General features: G+C 36.7%; 1 long non-coding RNA gene across 1 annotated transcript; it reads right to left on the reverse strand.

Annotated features, from left to right (window-relative positions):
- Positions 1 to 1,718: 1,718 nt before the first annotated feature.
- Positions 1,719 to 6,435, reverse strand: LOC110138874 (uncharacterized). The gene is made up of 4 exons (XR_002314316.2): positions 6,216 to 6,435; positions 5,000 to 5,177; positions 3,056 to 3,140; positions 1,719 to 2,091 (listed from the first exon to the last, which is right to left on the reverse strand). It is a non-coding gene; the product is annotated as an uncharacterized lncRNA (long non-coding RNA).
- Positions 6,436 to 19,119: the final 12,684 nt, after the last annotated feature.

Below are 19,119 nucleotides of genomic sequence, written 5' to 3' on the forward strand. Positions count from 1 at the left end.
ACAACCCACATTAGAATAAGAGCTCTGTACAAATTAGTAAATGTTGAGCTTCAGCATAATTAATAATGAACAGCAGATTCAGAAACTAGAGTATGGCCCTGAAAGTAACTGCCGAGCTTCACCATTAGGAACAGGTGGAAGCTTTACCCAGGTGCATTCACAGGAACCAGCTGAACACTGTACCTGGCTATGATCAGTACCGCCTGGGGAAAGACTAAGAGCAACCAGTATTTGAACACAGACTCTACTTCAACAGACAATATCTCCATTTATGGCCCCTAAGTTATATATCAGTTGTATTTGTTGTTTAGTTGCTAAGTTGTATATTTCAATACATGGCAAAAATCGAGCTCCATGCTTTTTTGGGGATGACAAGTTAGCTCTGTCTCTGTATTTCTTTCATTTTATTCCTGAACACTGCAGTGGTGGGAATCAGCTTTGGACTGGAAGAATCTTTTAGACCAAATCTGATATCAGAAACAACAACCCTCTTCCACTGTTCCAGTGAAAGAAGTTACAATGCCTTCTGTGAAGCAATACTTAACTTCCCTTCTTTAAAGGCAGCTGGTTCAGGGGGTTGACTGTTTAACCATTTCACTGCCCGCTTTGTGCAGACGACTAGTTCTCAGATTTCAGCTTGCATATGAGTCACCTAGGAAACTGGCTAAAAATGACGATTCTTAGCTGATACCCCAGAACTTAAGTCTGCAAAAGAAACATAGAATCTGTGAGCTCCTAGTTTCCCCAGATAATTCTAATGCAATTGGTCCAAGAACCAGTTTAAGAAGCAACATATTGGGTTTATTGCCAAGAGTGCCAGCGCTTTCAAAGCCACCTATGCCACCCCGTCTAGCTGATCCTGCTCAGAGCGCCGATTGTGTCTCTGTCTCTCACTGTGCGCACCCTTTGTTGAACCCAGAGAATCAAGGAGTGAGCTAAAAGGCTGGAAGAAGATGCAAGGAGCAGTAGGAGCTGCAGACACATTTATCTCCTCCTGTCTGGTGCAGCAGCCGAAGCAGCGGCTGTACCATCACATAGCGTAGACCCCAGGACTTTCCAGGTGGAGCTTATATAGCAAAGGTAGCCCATGGCCAAGCGAGTACCTCGTGAGGTGCATGACCAGTGCCATAAGTCATCTCAGCTGTTACATTTTATTTGCAAAATGTGGGGCAAGAGCAAGAGGCTGTGGGGCAAGAGAGCCTGACCATGCCATGTTGGCTAATTCGCTCTTTCCGTACCGACCTCAACCTTCAAAACAGTTACATGAACTACTGCACGTCTGTATCTTTATTCCCAACATCTTAGAACTTTTCATGTTAATGACTCAGGTTAGGTAAAACAATTTTTTTTATAAAATGGGGATATAAAACCCCTTCACTGGGTTTTTATTAAGACGATTGGATAGTTGAAGCAAAGGGATCAGTAAAGTGCCTAATGCTCTGTCAGCACTCAATAAATAATTTTAAAATATTTTCCATTAAAATGTCTTATCAGGAATGTCATTAGCAGCAACAACAAGCACATCAGCATGGACTCACCAAAATGTGTTTAGGGAACTGATTGTCCAGATTTTCCATTCCCTTTACCCCCATGGGGAGTTAAAGTTATCTGAGCTCAAATTAAAGGTCATTAATCCTGGCTGCCACCCTATAAATGACAAGGCATTTGACTCTCTGAAAATCACTTAGGGGCCTCTGATTTCTTACACCCGAGATGGAGGGCAGAGGTGATTTAAATCTTTATAAAGGATGAATTAAGAAACATGATTTCAGTTGTAGGAGTCTAGTGAAATTGTTGGGGGTAGCCTCTGGAGCAGAGAAAAATTGTTTGTAGATGTTGTTGCCTCAGCAAACCTTGAAATCTTATTATGGTCTTGTCTTTTAATTTTTATTATTTTATTCAGTTACTGGTGACTTATCATGACATTTTCCTCTTTATTGCAATTTATGATAGAGTAGCCAAAAGCAAAGACAGATGTTAACCTTCCACGGTTGTGACCATCCTTCGTTTGGAGCGGCTTTGGGAACTATGCTGACAACTTGATGTCCTTTTTGTAGAGACTGCTCGTTGTCAGTGCTTGGAAGGTAGTAACTGTTGAGACAAAAGAGATGTTGATGGAGAACCACCATTTCTATTTGTTTAATTTGCAGTTTCCTACATGTCACTACATATATTAATCTTTTATGAAGGGATTGAAATTGAACTGTCTGACTTGTGAGGGTGCTTTGTATCCTTCTTGCCCCGTAGCATGGTCATACTCAGAGATAACACAGATTTTCCAAAAGTGGCTTGGAAAAAAAGTAAATTTGTTTGGACCTAAGTTTTGAACTCTCTAACCTCGAAATAATGTGAGTTGCTCTTTTCTTTTCACTTAGAAAAAAATACAAAACACAAAAGGGCAGCACTAAGACTTCTATCAATGCAAACACCCAGTAGTTACGACCCAGGAGAAGAAAGAACGTTTCCAGCACCCCAGATTCCTTCCTCCAGCATCTAATGGGGCCCTTCCCAGTAGCCATCCCTTCTCTTCCTCCCTACTATGTGCTTGCATGCATGCTAAGTCACTTCAGTTGTGTCTGACTCCATGTGACCCCATGGACTGTATCCCGTTAGGCCCCTCTGTCCATGGGATTCTCCAGGCAAGAGTACTGGCATGGGTTGCCATTATCTCCTCCAGGGGACCTCCCTGACCCGGGGATCGAACCTGCATCTCATGTTACCTGCATTGGCAGGGAGGTTCTTTACCACTAGCGCCACCTGGGAAGCCCCATCCCTACTACAGCTGACCAAAATTCTGCTTGTCATGGTAACTATTTTTGTCTTTTGCTTTTATTTATAGTTTTAACACCTAAACAAGCATCCCTCTTCCAGAAAAAGGGTTACTTTTCCTGATTTTTGGATAGTTGCATAAATGAGATCATAAATATATATTTATATTATGCATTTAAGTTTTTGAGATTTTATTTGAAGTGCTTTATAAATCTGTGACTTGTTTTTATTACTTTATAGTATTTCATTATTTGAATATACCACTGGTTTTTTTATTTTTTCTCACCTCTACTATTGATAAGCCTTTCCTTTCTGAACTTTTTCATATGTCGATTTGTTGTTTGGACATATTCTTCTGTGAAATGCCAGTACTAAAATTGAAAGAAAAAAATCTCAATTTTTTCACACACCCTTGTCAATGAGTTACAGTGATCTGTGTTTAGGGTTGTTTCTGTTCCAATTAATCAGGCATATCACTCTGCTACAGTTACGAAGTTCTGGTTACCTAAGATGTCACTTAAAAAAATTCCTGAACCTAATCTAATGGATTTCTCAAAAAGTCTAACCCTTTAAAATGTTCAATTAATAGAAGTTCCATAACCAATATCCTGGGGCTTCCCTGGTGGCTCAGAGGGTAAAGCGTCTGCCTGCAGTGCAGGAAACCTGGGTTCGTTTCCTGGGTCGGGAAGATCCCCTAGAGAAGGAACTAGCAACCCACTCCAGGACCCTTGCCTGGAAAATCCCATGGACAGAGAAGCCTGGGGTCCATGGGGTCCATGGGGTCGCAAAGAGTAGGACACGACTGAATGACTTCACTTTCTTTCTTTTCTTTCTAACCAGTATCCTGGTGTGTGTGCATGCATGCATGCTAAGTTATTTCAGTTGTGTTGGACTCTTTGAGACCTTATGGACCATAGCCCACTAGCTCCTCTGTCCGTGGGATTCTCCAGGCAAGAATACTGGAGTGGGTGGCCATGCCCTCCCCTAGGGGATCTTCCCAACCCAGGGATCGAACCCACATCTCTTACTTCCCCTGCATTGGTACCACGTGATAAGCTCCCAATATTCTCGGGAAGTGTCACCTATAGTCTTCACTTCCTGGATATTCATAAGAAGCGTTCATAAGAATAAAAGTTCTAAAGAACATTAGAATAAAGAAACTTAGTCAATATTATTTAATCTGACTTTTCTGCTTCATATTTAAATTCAGAATATCTAATACTATCTTGTGGAACAAATGTTCCGTGAAGTACATTTTGGGAAAACCTGGTTTAGAAGACTCCCCTCTTGTTGGATTTTTACTTTACAGGTGAGCAGGTGAAAAACTATGGAGAAAAGGTTCAAGGAAGATTCAATTATCTCAGAAATAAACTTTCAAATAACTGAAAAGGGAAAAATGGTTCGTTTAGATTGGCTTTCTATAGTTTTTTTTTTAAATTAAGTGATTAAAAAGCTAATAACTAAACTAAAGGATTAGGTATAGAAATGATTATAAAGGTCAGATTCACACATCAAATGCAATTATATTTCCAAAATCTATTAATGGCTCAATTAGTTCATAGATCAGATAATTAGGTGTTGTTCATTATCGGTAACTTGTATGTGTGTGTGCATGTGTGGTGTGTGAATTTGATGGGAAAAATCACAACTTTAATATTTAAAGACAATTTCTTAGGATGAAGCAGAATTGAGTGTACCTTCTGTTTTAGCATTTTTGTGTGGATTTTTCAGTTTGAATATATACAGTTTTTTGCTTTTCTAAATTTCTCCCTTGCAAATAACAATGTTTCCTAAAGTGTAAAATTTAACACTGAACTCAAAAATCCTCAGCTTCTTCTCTACTCTTAAAAAAAAAGTTTAGAAAAATTAGCTGCCTAGAAATAATCTTATGAAAGCTGTCAGTAAAATAGAGGTACACCTTTTCTTCATAATCACAAATTTGCTCTTCCTATGGAGAAATTTGCCACTGTACTAATAAATTATTTATGACTGCTAAATTATTTGTTGCTGTTTTGATATAATAGCAAAACAAATGGGGTCATCAAATGCAAATGATGACCTCATTTGCATCACCTCGCCTTGTAGCTATGTCCCTATGATGTATTCACTGTGTCTCAACAATGCATCTGTGCAAGCTATACACACCAATTGGCCCCTGATACAGTAGACCTGAGAACAAGTCTAGGAGGAACCCTCTTTGACTGTGTTATTGGAGATCACATTCACTTACCTCTGTTAGCCTCAAGGCTCTTGGCTTTCTTTGCCTGTCACTCAGGATAGTGGTTAGTTACTGTCAGAATGCAGCTATAATTGGGAAAGGCACTCCCTGCACACAGAAGTTTGAGGGAGGTGAGAATTCATATCCAGCCTAGTGAGTCTGGGAAGCTTTCCAATCCTCCAATGCTATACTAAAGCACAAAAGCAAATTGAATTTTATTACTTAGGTGACATCAAACCATATTTAAACACAGAGGCTCCTTGACAACATCCTTCTTAAGAAACTCATTGCAATAAAACTTTTTCCTCCAAGCTGGTCTTAAAGTTTACATTCATTTTGAAATTTTTTCCATTTAAATTCTTTACTTTTTCACAGAGAATTATAATAAAAACAATAAGCTCATATTATTATTAGGAGGAAAACTTTTGTGATATAAATATTCTACAACCATCTGGAAAAATAAATGCAAAATTAGAAAGTATAACGAAACTGAATGTTGTTAATGAAGTTAGCTACTAAAATTGATGTGCCTGTGCTCTCAGATTTGAAAACCTAAGTGTTTTTCTTTCTAAAATGGGGGATGTGCTGAACTTTTGAGTTCAGGATTTATGATTAAAAGTTAATCACAAACTATTACCATCAGTACTTTCCAACCTATTGTCATACTTAATTTATGCAAGATAGTTTTAGGCATTTTTTTTTTCTAATTTCACAGAAAACTAAACTGGGGGTTCCTTTACTTCATTTATCAAGGATACTTACTTTTTATAGATAAAATATTTGTAAAAATTATTTTATACTCAATTATTTTTCTCTACCAAATATTTTGCATTAGGTCTTGCTGTGTTTTGGAAGTATAAATCTTGTGTTCCTCCACCTTCTTCCTCAAGCAATTTGGCTCCCTCTCCTTTTTTCTGGAGTGCATTTTTATACGATTATTTCTTGTAATCCCCTTCAGATAATTGATTGGAATCTTTTGATGAGCCTGGATGTGGATCACTTCCTCCTCAAGGCCTGAAATGATCACAACTCTGACTTATGTCTGGACCACTCCCTGTGAGAGAGCCTGAGCCTCAGAGACCCAGTGAGTTCAGGCCCTGACTCATGACTCACAGACACTGTAAAAAAGGAGCGGGTCATTGTTTGCAGTCATTGGGCCTTAGGGGTAATGCTTACACAGTGAGATGGAACCAACACAGAGTAAATCATCTTTGGTAGAAAGTCCTACCTTCTCTTCAATCTCTCTGTCATGCCAGCAAAGACTCACACTCCTTATTTACGGAATCGGCAAGGTCTCCACAGGGAAAACCCACCTACCTAAACTGGGATTTGAGTGGCAAGGAATAGGAGAGGCGGGGGAGACGGAAGATGAGTACAGACCTGCAACCGGAAGAGGAAGGGAAGCCATTTTCCTTTTCAAGGAAGTCAGTGCGCTAACTCCAGTCATCCATCTTCTCTGCCCTCCTCAGATTTGCTTAATACTTATACTGTTTTGTGTATAGTGGACACTTTGTTTCTCTTGTTCTATTTGACTGTTTTGTTTTTCATTTTCGGCTGCCAAGTTTTTCTAATTTGGGGTCACCCTCCATTGTTTAGACAATCTCATCTGTTCTAAGAGGTATTTCCCTGAAGTGATTAAGTTTCTACACTGTCAATGCGGCCTAAGGTTTTTGAACAGTAACAATAAATGTTGCTTTAAATGATATAGAAACCAAAAAAAAAACACCCCAAACCCTCAGTATAATCAATATAAAGTTTAGAATTTTAACATCCATACACCCGTATTTGTTGTGTATAATACAATAAGCAGTCTAAGGATATGGTGAAAGGAAAGTATCAATAATAATGGAAAATATTAAACAAAGGACTAATAAAGTGTGAACTAAACTCCTGTCTCTAGAAATAAATTGCCTTTGGAAACTGTTTCTCTAAATGTCAGTGTCACCAAGGCCTGAAGGGATTTCATTCATCAAGGAAAGATCAATTGATTTGATGGGGAAAAAAAAAAAATGCGCTAAAAAATGACATTGTGGATTTTTTTGTTTGTTTGTTAATTAAGCCCCCTTTGGTTTTTAAGGATAAAGCATTTACTACTGTGGAAAATTACCCTTCAGAATGAATAAAGCAAATAAATCCAAATATTATTTCTATACCTCAGAGTCTTCCCCAGTGGTATTAGTATCACTTGTCTGAATTCTTTCTCACAAAGAATGCTCCACCCTTAATCCCACAAACCACATCTGTAAAGTCATACACATGTTTACATGATTTAAAAACCACTGTGTTTAGAACATTGTTTTTGAAACCACATTGAGATGTAAAGTCTTTATATGAATGGCCTACAGCTGAAGGCCTTTTAGATGACATCTTCTGCTATCTCCTTGGCGCTGATCTAAAGCTGAGTGTATCATTTATTAGAAAGAATACAATGGAACTTCTATCATCTTTCCCCTCTCTCTCTTCCTCTATCTTTCTTTCTGCCATCCTTCCCTTCTCTCTCCTTCCTTCTCTGCCTTCCTTTTTTCTTTTAATCTTTCTTTCACAAATAAAGTTGACTCTTCCTACATTTGGTTTACATTTAGTAAACCAAAAGCCACATTCTACACTAGGAGTAGAGCCCATATATCAGTTATGACAACCTGAGAATCTCTGATTTCTTAGCTATTCAGAGCCATCATTGTATTAATATCCAAATATATTAATAAATAATAAAAGTAGCTTAATCTACCATCTTATTTCATGTAAAAATTAAACCTTTTCCTTCATATTCTGAACATCCTCAGAGAATGAACATAGTTCACTGATATTGCTTTTTAATTTCACTTCTTATGGACTTCCTTGGCGGCTCAGATGATAAAGATGCAATGCAGGGGACTCAAGTTCAATCCCGGGGTCGGGAAGATCCCCTGGAGGAGGAAATGGCAATCCACTCCAGTATTCTTTCCTAGAGAATCCCACGGACAGAGGAGCATCTCGGACTACAGTTCTTGGGGTTGCAAAGGGTCAGACACAACTGAGGCAGTAACACTTCCACTTTTTATTGCTCCTTTGGCTGCTTCTGAGATTTTCATGAAAAGTTGCTCTCACTATCATGAAGTCTTCAGAGAAGTGTCCAGGCAAGTAGCCCTATCCTCACTATCCCAGACCATCTCATGATTCTCCACAGTGAAACTTTAAAAAATAATCTTTTATTTTGAAACTGTTTTTAATTTTTTTTTTTTAATTTACAGAAGAGTTGCACAGATACTTGGAGAAGGAAATGGCAACCCACTCCAGTATTCTTGCCTGGGAAATCCCAAGGACAGAGGAGCCTGGCGGGCTGCAGTCCAATGGTCGCAAAGAGTAGGACCAGACTAAGCAGGTGCTTGCACACTTGAGCAGATGATACCAGGAAGTCTTACATATCCTTTACCCAGCTTCCCCTAATTTCACATCTCACATAACCAGGGCACAGCTCCAAAACTTGGACAGGAAAGGTTACCTCAATCTGGTATGAATAGTTTCATATATTAATTAAACAATTATTAAGCACCTCTTAAATAGGTTCTGGGGACATAGTGATTCTCCAGATAGAATTCCTGCTCATGGAGTTTACATTTTCCCCTCTTACGCCTTCCTATTTCTATAGTCAAAGTCATCCCCCAACTGTTGAGCCATCAATCACAGCCAATCTTGCTGAAAATGTCAAAGTTTTAATTTTACTAACACCATTACTATGTTATGTATGCTGCTTTGCAATGTATACCTTATTTCCACAATTCCTGGTTGCTGTTTTTTTTTAAACACTGTTTTGCTTTTATTTGAGTGACTACAATACATTAAGCTGAATCCGGATTGTGGAGTTTAGAGTGACGTCTGTCACCCTATTCATGTGACATTATTCATCTACTTCACCCAAATAGAATTTTATCCTGAATGACACAGCAAAGTCAGATTGCTAAAGTCAAGTTTAGAAATTTGTGTGTTGTGACTGTTTATCTTTTTTGATTAAATATTTGTGCTTTTCTAGTGCAAATATTGTTGATAGAACTACTTTGACATATCAATGACTGTTGGAGCTCATTCTATAAATTGTCTCTTTCAGTTTTTTGTTGTTACTTAAGTTTCAAATATCTATGACTGCATGTCAGTTATTTGGACAACTTCATTATGTCAGTATTAAAATGGGAAGCATTGAGGAAGTAACTCTTTTCCATGTCTCAGGAAACACATGTAGTTAAGTGAGACTTAAAAATGAAACTTTCAGTTTTCTGAAGCAGGTAATAATTAGAACCTCCCACCTCCAGAATTACTTAAATGATTTATTTTTGTTAGCATAAAACTTGACTAAAGAGTGTTTACTCACATATACATATGTAAGACACTCAAATCTTTTGATAATAGACTTTTAAAAATTTTTCTTGAATTATATACATATATATGGAATGTATTATATATATGTAAAACCATCACTAATTGATATTATAAACCATGAATAATAATTATGAACATAATTTCTTTGAATGGTTTCTGGCAAGAAATGAAATCAGATACAATTAGGAAAAACCTTAAATATGTCCACTAAGTTACCCCCAACAGAGGAGAGATCTAGTACTTTAAGAGTGGTTATTACTCCTTGGAAGGCAGAGTTGGTCTAAGTTGACAATATTACTTAAGCTAGAATATGTGTCGTCATTGTTATGGATGAGAAGACATCCTTCCAACCAATGGAAATCCCAGAAACCTTGAAAGGAGCTTTTCCTCTCTTTTTAACAGTTTCCTGCAGCCTTGCCTCAGTTCCCTATGAACTGAAGGATAATTGCTATCTTTTGATTAGTATTCTTTCCATCTATACGTGAGAGTCATTCAGAGAAACCCAGTGAGGAAAGGTACAACCACATGAAAAATAAGGTAGATGATGTTCAGGTTTCACATGAGATCAGAAAACAAGTGTTGAGGAGTATGAAAATAAAACCATGGTATGGAGTCATGATGATGTTGCATATTGCCCATGATGGGAGATGTCTTGTGTTCTTTGGTCAAGCATCTGCATTCAGTTCTTGGAAACATTCAAGAAGACAAAGCTATGGTAGAAAATTGGGGAGAACAGGGACTTGGCTCATCAGATTGCAGTCTTAAATCTCTGTGATGGCATTTCCATTATCTGTGTTTCTCTGAATGCATAATTAATTTGCGTAAATACTCAGTAACTTGTTAGTAGAGACTGAAGTTTCCTAAGTTACTGAAGTTCTTTTCTTGGCCTATTAGAACCACTTTGTTCTTTTCGCAAGAATTTCTTTACACAGAACATTTTCTTTGTGTTACTGTGTGTCCCATTGTGCTGCAACTTTCAAGTTGTAAATTGGTTTGGTGGTACCAGAATTTAACTGCAGGCTTGCATGGCATCATTAACAGGGTACATGGTGTTTGGAGGCAAAGTGTGTTTTCTTTTCTCCATAGCAATATGGAGATAAACTTAGTGTCTTGGGTGTGTATTTAACAAAAGTGGGGTGGAGTGGGGTGAATATGGGGGTAGGTGGGAGTTTGAGGATGGATGTGAAAGAGTGAGAGAGTGATATAAAATGGATATAAAATTCAATATAGATAACTGGAATTATCTGTCTGTAAAGTGTATCAAAAAAAATCGATGTAACCATTTTATGGGAAATCTTAAATTTGAATCAGTCTGATGTCTACTTTTTGCTTATCTCTTTTGGCCTGTAAATTTCTTAAACTTATAAATATCTTTAAAAAATGTTAGTTTTCAAATATAAGCGATGAAGGGCTTCCCAGGTGGCACTAGTGGTTAAAAAAAAAAACCTGCCTGCCAATGCCAATGCAGGAGACATTAGAGATGCGGGTTCGATCCCTGGATCAGGAAGATCCCCTGGAGGAAGGCATGGCCACCACTTTAGTATTCTTGCCTGGAGAATCCCCTGGACAGAGGAGCCTGGCAGCCTACCACCATCCATAGGGTTGAACAGAGTCATACACAGCTGAAGTGACTTAGAACAAACACACTGACAGCCAATGAAATGACCTCTAAGTTTTCAAGGAAATCTCATTCTCCAGTTAGAGAGTTTAACCCAGAATCTGGTTTCCCAAGTCTGTGCCAAAGACACTGTGTCCCTCAGCCTACAGCACCGGGAACCACCCAGACCAGCACTCCTGAGTGTCCCACACATCCCTTTCCCCTTGCTCCCAAGCTCACACATTTAGCTGGAACTTCTGAGTTCATGCAAATATCCTCATCTCCATTCCTACAAATTTTATAAATACGTAATTTTATTGCAATTTCTTTGTTTTATGAAAAAAAAGAAAAAAAACTACTCAGGGTAGTAAGTGAAAAGATGTTAATTAGAGAGATAAAATGAAATTCTTTAATTCTTATTGCTAAATCACATGCCCAAACAGCAGGGAACATATAGACTGAAGCTTAAAGACCAAAGAGAGAAGATGTTAAGTGTCAAGTCCCAGGGGACTGTAACATTTTACTGTGGTGCCAGTACATTTAAACCAACAATTATTTGGAAAGAATGGAAATTATTACAAGAAAGAAATCAACTCTCTTAGGTCTTCCAGGATCGACATAATAATAATAAAAAAATAATTATTTGGTATCTGAAACATCTTTCCTCCATGGATCTCAGAGTATTTTATCCAATATTATTTAATTAAAATTTACACTACTTCTATATTTGAAGGAGAGATTTGCTACATTTTATAGGTAAAAAATTGCTTTTCTGAAAGATTGAACATCTTGACCACACAAGTTTTTATCACACTAAAATGAAATAGACACCATTGCCTTCTTTCAATTGCTAAATAAGGTTTATCAAGCTAAGAAATTAAAATAAGTGAACTAAGCAGTTTTTTTGAGGCTAAATGACACAAAATTACTCATGTCAAATTTGGAGAAGGTATTATTCTTCCTTCTTCATTGAATTGATTGGATACTTTGCTGATTTTTTTATGTAATATGAATGTTTGGCTATTCTGAAAGCTGGAAAACATCAGCAAACTCATATCTGAGTTTGTTCTTTATGTATATAATTTTCGCTCTGTCTTGACCTCTTCACAATTCAACCCTTGCTTGTTTCAAGCTCTCTTTAAATTTTTTTTTCTCTGTGAAAGTGCAATTAAAATAAAAATGCCTCCAAACGGAAGGATGCAGTAGGATTAAAGGAAAATAGAATTTCTAAAATGAAATCAACTTTTGAAACATTAGTTGTTACTAATTGCTAGAAATGAATGTCACTCTAATTAATAAAAAAATTCATTTTGTGTGCTCAGTGAAGTCAATTGTAATTTTAATATGTAACATATCATAATTTTCTTCTATATTCAAGTTATTTGGAGCATTAGTGAAAGCAGTCATGGTAACATCAGTGACCCCAACAACAGTAATAATATTGGCACAAAGAGCTCAAGCTTAGTATTTACTCTGTGCCAAGCTCTGTGCTAAGCACTTAAGCACTTGAGTTCTCACCTTCTTTTATCCTCACCTAAGGGGCAGATATGAAGTAAACTGTTTTTGTTCAAATATTAATTAAATTACTTACTAGATCTCCTACCTGGAATGAGTTACTTAAAGATTAGAGAGTTCCTCAAAATTTAGAGAGTTCCTCATCCACAAAATCGGGGTGCTGAAAATGTTATTGTGAGGTTTAAATGATTAGCACACAGGAGATTCCTAGAAGAGAACCAGGTACGTGGAAAAGGTCTCCACACATAACTGCGGTGCAAATGAGGGCACTGGGCTTCAGGGGTGTGAAGTCACTTGCCCATGGCCACTGGTGTAGTGAACAGAAGAGTCATCCCCTTCCAACCTCAAATTCTGGGCTTCTAATATCACATTTAATACCACTAGTCGTTGGCAACCTTCTTTAGAACAAGGAATGTAGCCTAAGTATTTAAAATTCTTTTCCAGTTTTATTGAGGAGTAATTAACGTGCATCACTGTATAATTTTAAGGCACACAGCATTATGGTTTGATTTACATACATTGTGATATAATTACCACAATAGGTTCAGCTGTAACTTACATAACTTTATGTTCTCAGTTCTCAGCACAGTGCACAACTCCTACATTGTACTAGTTAATTTGATTTAAAATAAAAAGTAATTCTCTGTTTACTGTTTCATACTTTTTACAAAAAAGAGCATAGATTGTATTTGTCGGCTATTCTTCCCATTTTCTGTTGCTTTGTCTGTTAAAGGCAAGTTATTTACCTAGTGATTACTACATTAAATACAAGTAGAGAGCTATGGAGAGTTATTTCACTTCCCTGCCGTTAGTTGTCCTCCACCTATCTTATTTCAGAGCAGGAAACATTACACTGATAATTATTAGTTAATTCTTCCACATAGAGATACCCAATGTTATTTTTATATGATACTGAAATCCTTTATCTTTTGCATGGGTTATTTGAAAATAATATAGCACTTGCATTCTTGATAGCGATCTCAATATTTTTCTTTCATCTAAAATATCTTTTAATACTGGTCAAAGAAAATGAAGGAGATAGGGGTTCATGACAGTATTGAAACATCTATTATTCTAATGCTATTCTTAGAGGCATCTCAAGAGATCAAGTTCTTATATTCTATCAGACAAGACTGCATATAAATCATCCTGGAAAAATGAGTGTGTAATTGGTCAACAGAGAAATTTCCACAAAATCACTCAGATATTTGGTTTATCTCCAACTTTCAGAAAGCTATTATTTAGATTTAACCTGTAATTTCCATCTCCATGTCCCACTGAAGGCAAATGAATGTTGTTTTAACTATTTTTTGGCTTTGAACATCTATTGAAAACAGATCATTAACAACTATTCAATATTCCTATCTATGTGCATCAAATATATTTTTTGAAACGAATTTTTTTGTGAAATGTCTATTTTTTTCAGGTTTATGAAAGAGTCTGGCAAAAGCAACAATAGCAACAACAAATAGCAGTAGGTAACCTGATAAAGGGCTTCTCAGGTGACTCAGTGTAAAAGAATCCACCTGCCAAGCAAGAGACTCGAGTTTGATCCCTGGGTCAGGTAGATCCCCTTGAGAAGGAAATGGCAACCCACTCCAGTATTCTTGCCTGAGAAATTGCGAGGACACAGGAGCCTGGTGGGCTGCAGTCCCAGGGTCACAAAAAGTCGGACACGACTTGTGACTAAAAACCAGCAAATTGAGAAGGAAGGAAGCATAACTGGCATAAATATATGTATATACACATGTACATTCTTTTGAGTATGATAATCCTCTAGTGTATTTCAAATGAGCAAATTATTGTGACTGTAGAAGAACATAAGCTAAGAAAAACGGAAGTAGCTGCATTCCTCAGAGAGAGATCAGTAGTAATACATAAGAACGGTAATTATTGACCTGAAGTCATTTATCTGATTTATGTGAGTTGAGTTGCCCTTGCCATCTTATTATTGCTAGAAATTAAGATTATGTGATATTTTCCAATTATAATACTCATTTTAAATGACAGTTTCAAAATAGTTTTCACAATAGCTTTTAAGCATGCTTCTTTATCTTGACATAGAAATATATTAAATAGCCAACCTTGGTTTTCTGAGATTGGATATTACAAAAAAAAGTAAACTCAGGACTTAGATGTTTTGCCTTTGGTTTTTGTCATCAACTAGTATTCTCAATATGTATTTCATTTATTATTATTTTTGGCATTATTTTTATTCACAAAAACATGGTATTAAAATAGCTTACTTCTTCAGTCCTATCTAAAGATATAATATGCACAGAGTAATTTACACTTGTTCAACAATGCCCAACAAGGTAAAACAAAACTTTTCTGTAGCTTCCAGTTTGTTAAATTACTATGTTAAGCCATAGCCCCACAAATGAATGTTTTCTCATTTCTTAAATTTGTCCTCTAGTTTACTTATAAAGTATCGTTGCTTATCCCATGCCCTGAAATGTGAAGAAACATTTCTGCATGTTACTCTGGAATTCATATTTATTCTTCAAGATTCAGGTCAAATGTGTTCTTTTTTAAACTTGAATATCTTTTTTTTTTTCCATCAAAAAACAGTGAATAACCCATTTCAAAGAGAGTTTTGAGGTGTGACCTAGTATTCCCAGAAAAAAATCCACAATACTCTAGGACATAGAGACTTAAGCAAGATAGAAACTTGAAACACAACCAGAGCCTTTCAAACCCTCACTCAATGAAAGTCAGATAACTTGGGGGACTTTTTTTTTTTTTTTCTTTTCAATAGTCCCCAGAAGTCTGGTCATAGCCATAGAAAATAATCCACAAACACTCAATGGATGCCTCAACTGGTCCTTCTTTATTGATTGCCCTTTACAAGAAATAATGTCGTTTGTGAGTGATTCAGTCTTCTCCAATCTTTACCATTCTATTGTTTTCCTCTATTTCTTTGCATTGTTCACTGAAGAAGGCTTTCTTATCACTCCTTACTATTCTCTGGAACTGTGCATTCAGTTGGGTATATCTTTTCCTTTCTCCCTTATGTAACTTATATTCAGAGTACATCATGCAAAATGCCAGGCTGGATGAATCACAAGCTGGAATCAAAATTGCCGGGAGAAATAGCAACAGTCTCAGATATGTAGAGAATACCACTCTAATGGCAGAAAGTGAAGAAAAACTAAAGAGCCTCTTGATGAGGGTAAAAGAGCAGAATAAAAAAAGAGCTGGCTTAAAACTCAACATTCAAAAAACTAACGTCATGGCATCCAGTGCCATCACTTCACAGCAAATAGAAGGGAAAAAGTGAAAACAGTGACAGATTTTCTTTTCTTTGGCTCCCAATCACTGAGGATGGCGACACAGCCATGAAGTTAAAAGATGCTTGTTCCTTGGGAGAAAAGATATGACAAACCCAGACAGTGTAATTAAAAAGCAGAGGCACCAGTTTGCTGACAAAGGTCCGTATAGTCAAAGCTATGGTTTTTCCAGTAGTTACACACAGATGGGAGAGTTGGACTATAAACAAGGCTGAGTGCTGAAGAATTGGTGCTTTTGAATTCTGGTACTGGAGAAGACAGTTTAAAGTCCCTTGAACTGCAAAGAGAGCAAACCAGTTAATCCTAGAGAAAATAAACCCTGAGTATTCATTGGAAGGAGTGTTGCTAAAGCTGAAACTCCAATACTTTGGCCACCTGATGCAAAGAGCCAACTCATTGGAAAAGTCTCTCATGTTGGGAAAGATTGAAGGCAAGAGAAGAAGGGGGTGACAGAGGATGAGATGGTTGGATAACATTACCAACTCAGTGGACATGAGTTTGACCTGACTCCAGGAGATAGTGAAGGACAGGGAAGCCTGGTGTGCTGCAGTCCATGAGGTTGCAAATAGTTGGACTTGATTTAGTGACTGAACAACAACAGTCTTCTCACCCTTATTGTAACTCATTTCCTACCCTTAAACACTGCTCTGGCCATGGTGCTTTATACAGAAGTCTCCTTCATTAAAATAACAATCATTTTATGGGAGAGAGATTTTCCTGGAGATTCAGAAGCATATCTGCAGTATGGAGGTGTTCTGGAGTTTTAGGTAAAAAGGAAGTTTGCAAAGAAAACTCTATAGTCTTGCAAAAACTTGATCGATCACTGTGATTATTGTCTTGACATCATGAAAAGATGAGTGAGCAGAGAGTTGTGTGAAGCCATGTAGGGATCAAGGGAGGCAGTGTTAGCTTGTTTCTACTTATTTTACTTATTTGAAATTGTACATCTCACTAACTTCAGTTCATGCAATCATTTTTCAGTCGGAAATGTGATAGGTATATATAAGGTATATATATGAAATTGTGCTGAAGGTATATATGTCCATGGTGCCAAAATGTTTGGGGAACACGTTTCTAAATTATTGGCAGGTAAAACCCTGTGGAGAACACACAGATTAGTAAATCCCTAAGAAATTTATGATTGGAGATATGCATTGGTTTTTTTTTCTACCTTAATTATCAGTGCAAAGAACGGATTAAGTATCTATTATTACTGTTTTAGGTCTTGAATTAAAGATATACAAAGACTTCCCCATATTGCAGGCTTTTAGTGACTATTTTAAGGCATTGGTTTTTCTCCACCATACTGTAAAATATACAAAGTTTCTTCAAAGAAATAGGGGTAGAATAAACCAAAGTGTTCACTGAAACCAAAGTATTCCCCCATCAGCAAATTTATGTAAAAAGAGTCAGCCAGCCACCTCTCAGACCTGAAATGTCAAACTTGTAAAAATAGTATTCTTGGGAGTTATATTTGATCATTTGTTAAATATGGGGATATAAAATGTAGAAATCCATGTGTAATGCTTCAAATCCCTAATCTGGTTTAAAAGGTCAGCTGAAGCCTAAAAGGACTTGACATTTTACCTTTTAAAGTCTGACTTTTAGTCTTAAGACTTAACAACATTTCAGCCTGAATGACCTGAAGGATAAATACAAAGCTGGTTTCAATTGAACTATTTAGAAAGCAGGGGATCTTCTAATTTGTAAGACAGCATTCAGAGAGCTTTTTCCATTAAGAACTCAATCGACTGAAAAATGATTTCCTTGGATATTCCACAATCTTTCAATGCTTGTGTAAATTTTACACAGGAGGTGGGCGGTGTGCGAGGCTCAAGATGTAAAACCCCATGGTACAAAGAAAGAAAACCACCTTATGAGCTACAGAAAACTGATGATCACCTGTAAGCAATGTATGTTGCATTTGTTTACCAGTTTCTCCCTCAGGTGAAATGCAATTTACATACCAATCATTTACTATAGTTTCATTCCTGGAAGCAATTTCAATGGCTTTTTCAAGTGATCATTATTATTAATTAATGTTTATTGATCACCACTGGGTACATATGTTAGAAGGGCTGGTAGAGTATTATACAGCAAATGTCTTACTGTAAACTATACTTTGTACACTTTTATTGTATTTTCATAAGACCAATGACTGTCCCTTACTTTTGTGTGATTTGTGCTAAAATGCCACTCATGTGAAGTGACCAAGGATTGGAATTGGAATTCTAGAAGTACATTTCTGTGTCATTTGCTTGTGGGCGTGGTGGGGTGTGCAGGCAGGAGTCAGTGTAAAGCATAAAATGTAAAACAGGTCAAGATTTATTGGGACAATGTCAATTGTGTTATATAATTTAAAAATGAGCTCTATTTTTTTTTTAACCTCACTGATAAGGACAGCGGGTATTCTTTAAAAAAATAAAAATATAGGAAGAATCAACTAAATATCATGATGAACTCTCTCATGTGTTCAGAAAATTGCCTTTTATAACATAAAAAATGAAAGTCTGTAGAGTTGAAATTTCCCTTATCTACAAGGACCATTTAAATTGAGACTCCCATGAGAGTCTTTGCAAGGATTATCCAAGTACAGACCAGCCCCTGTATAGAAAATAGACATATTTCTATCTTACCCAGAGATTTTCCTAGGCTAGATTCCCAAACTGAAGAAACATTTTCAGCTTCATGGAAGAAAAGTCTGAAGTGATCAGAATCCCAGGCAGCTTGCTCAGATACCATACAAAATAATAGAATTTTCATGTATTTGTGAACATTATTCTTTTAGCAATTCATTGAAGGGTTATTTATTGAAAACATACTGTATACAAATCCTGATGTCTGTGTGAAACTGCTAACTTTTTTTAGAAAAGACAAATTATGGAGGCTTCAGTTGGCAGAAGTGAAGTGGCCCTCAATTTTTATGTTTAAACGTTGAGTATGCTACATTTTCAGCTGTAACAATAAATAGGAGTGAGAGTGAAGCTAAAGAGTATTGCCGTTTCTGCAGACTCCAGTGAGGCAACCATGAAAGGTAGTGTGGAACTCTTGACCCTTTCCAAGTCCTCATCTATTGGAAATTGATAGATGAGACACAAAATAGTACAAAACAAGCCTTAAGTTCTTACTTAGCATGTATCTGAAAGTTGTTAAAATAAACTAAACAATTGAGAGCTTGACAACTGTTTTCTTATTGCCTTCAAGGCTTTGAAGATGTATGTCAGTCCTAAACGGAAGCACCGGTGAGCAAATAAATCCCTAAGAAATGAATTGAGCTATAGCCCATCAAATTTTATTTTTTTTTAAATTATGTCAAAATCAGTCAATTGGTGTAACAGAAATAAAGTTATTTTCATAGAACATTATCACAGGATCAA

Source organism: Odocoileus virginianus, chromosome 15, assembly GCF_023699985.2.
Source record: "Odocoileus virginianus isolate 20LAN1187 ecotype Illinois chromosome 15, Ovbor_1.2, whole genome shotgun sequence".
Classification (NCBI taxonomy): Eukaryota; Metazoa; Chordata; class Mammalia; order Artiodactyla; family Cervidae; genus Odocoileus; species Odocoileus virginianus.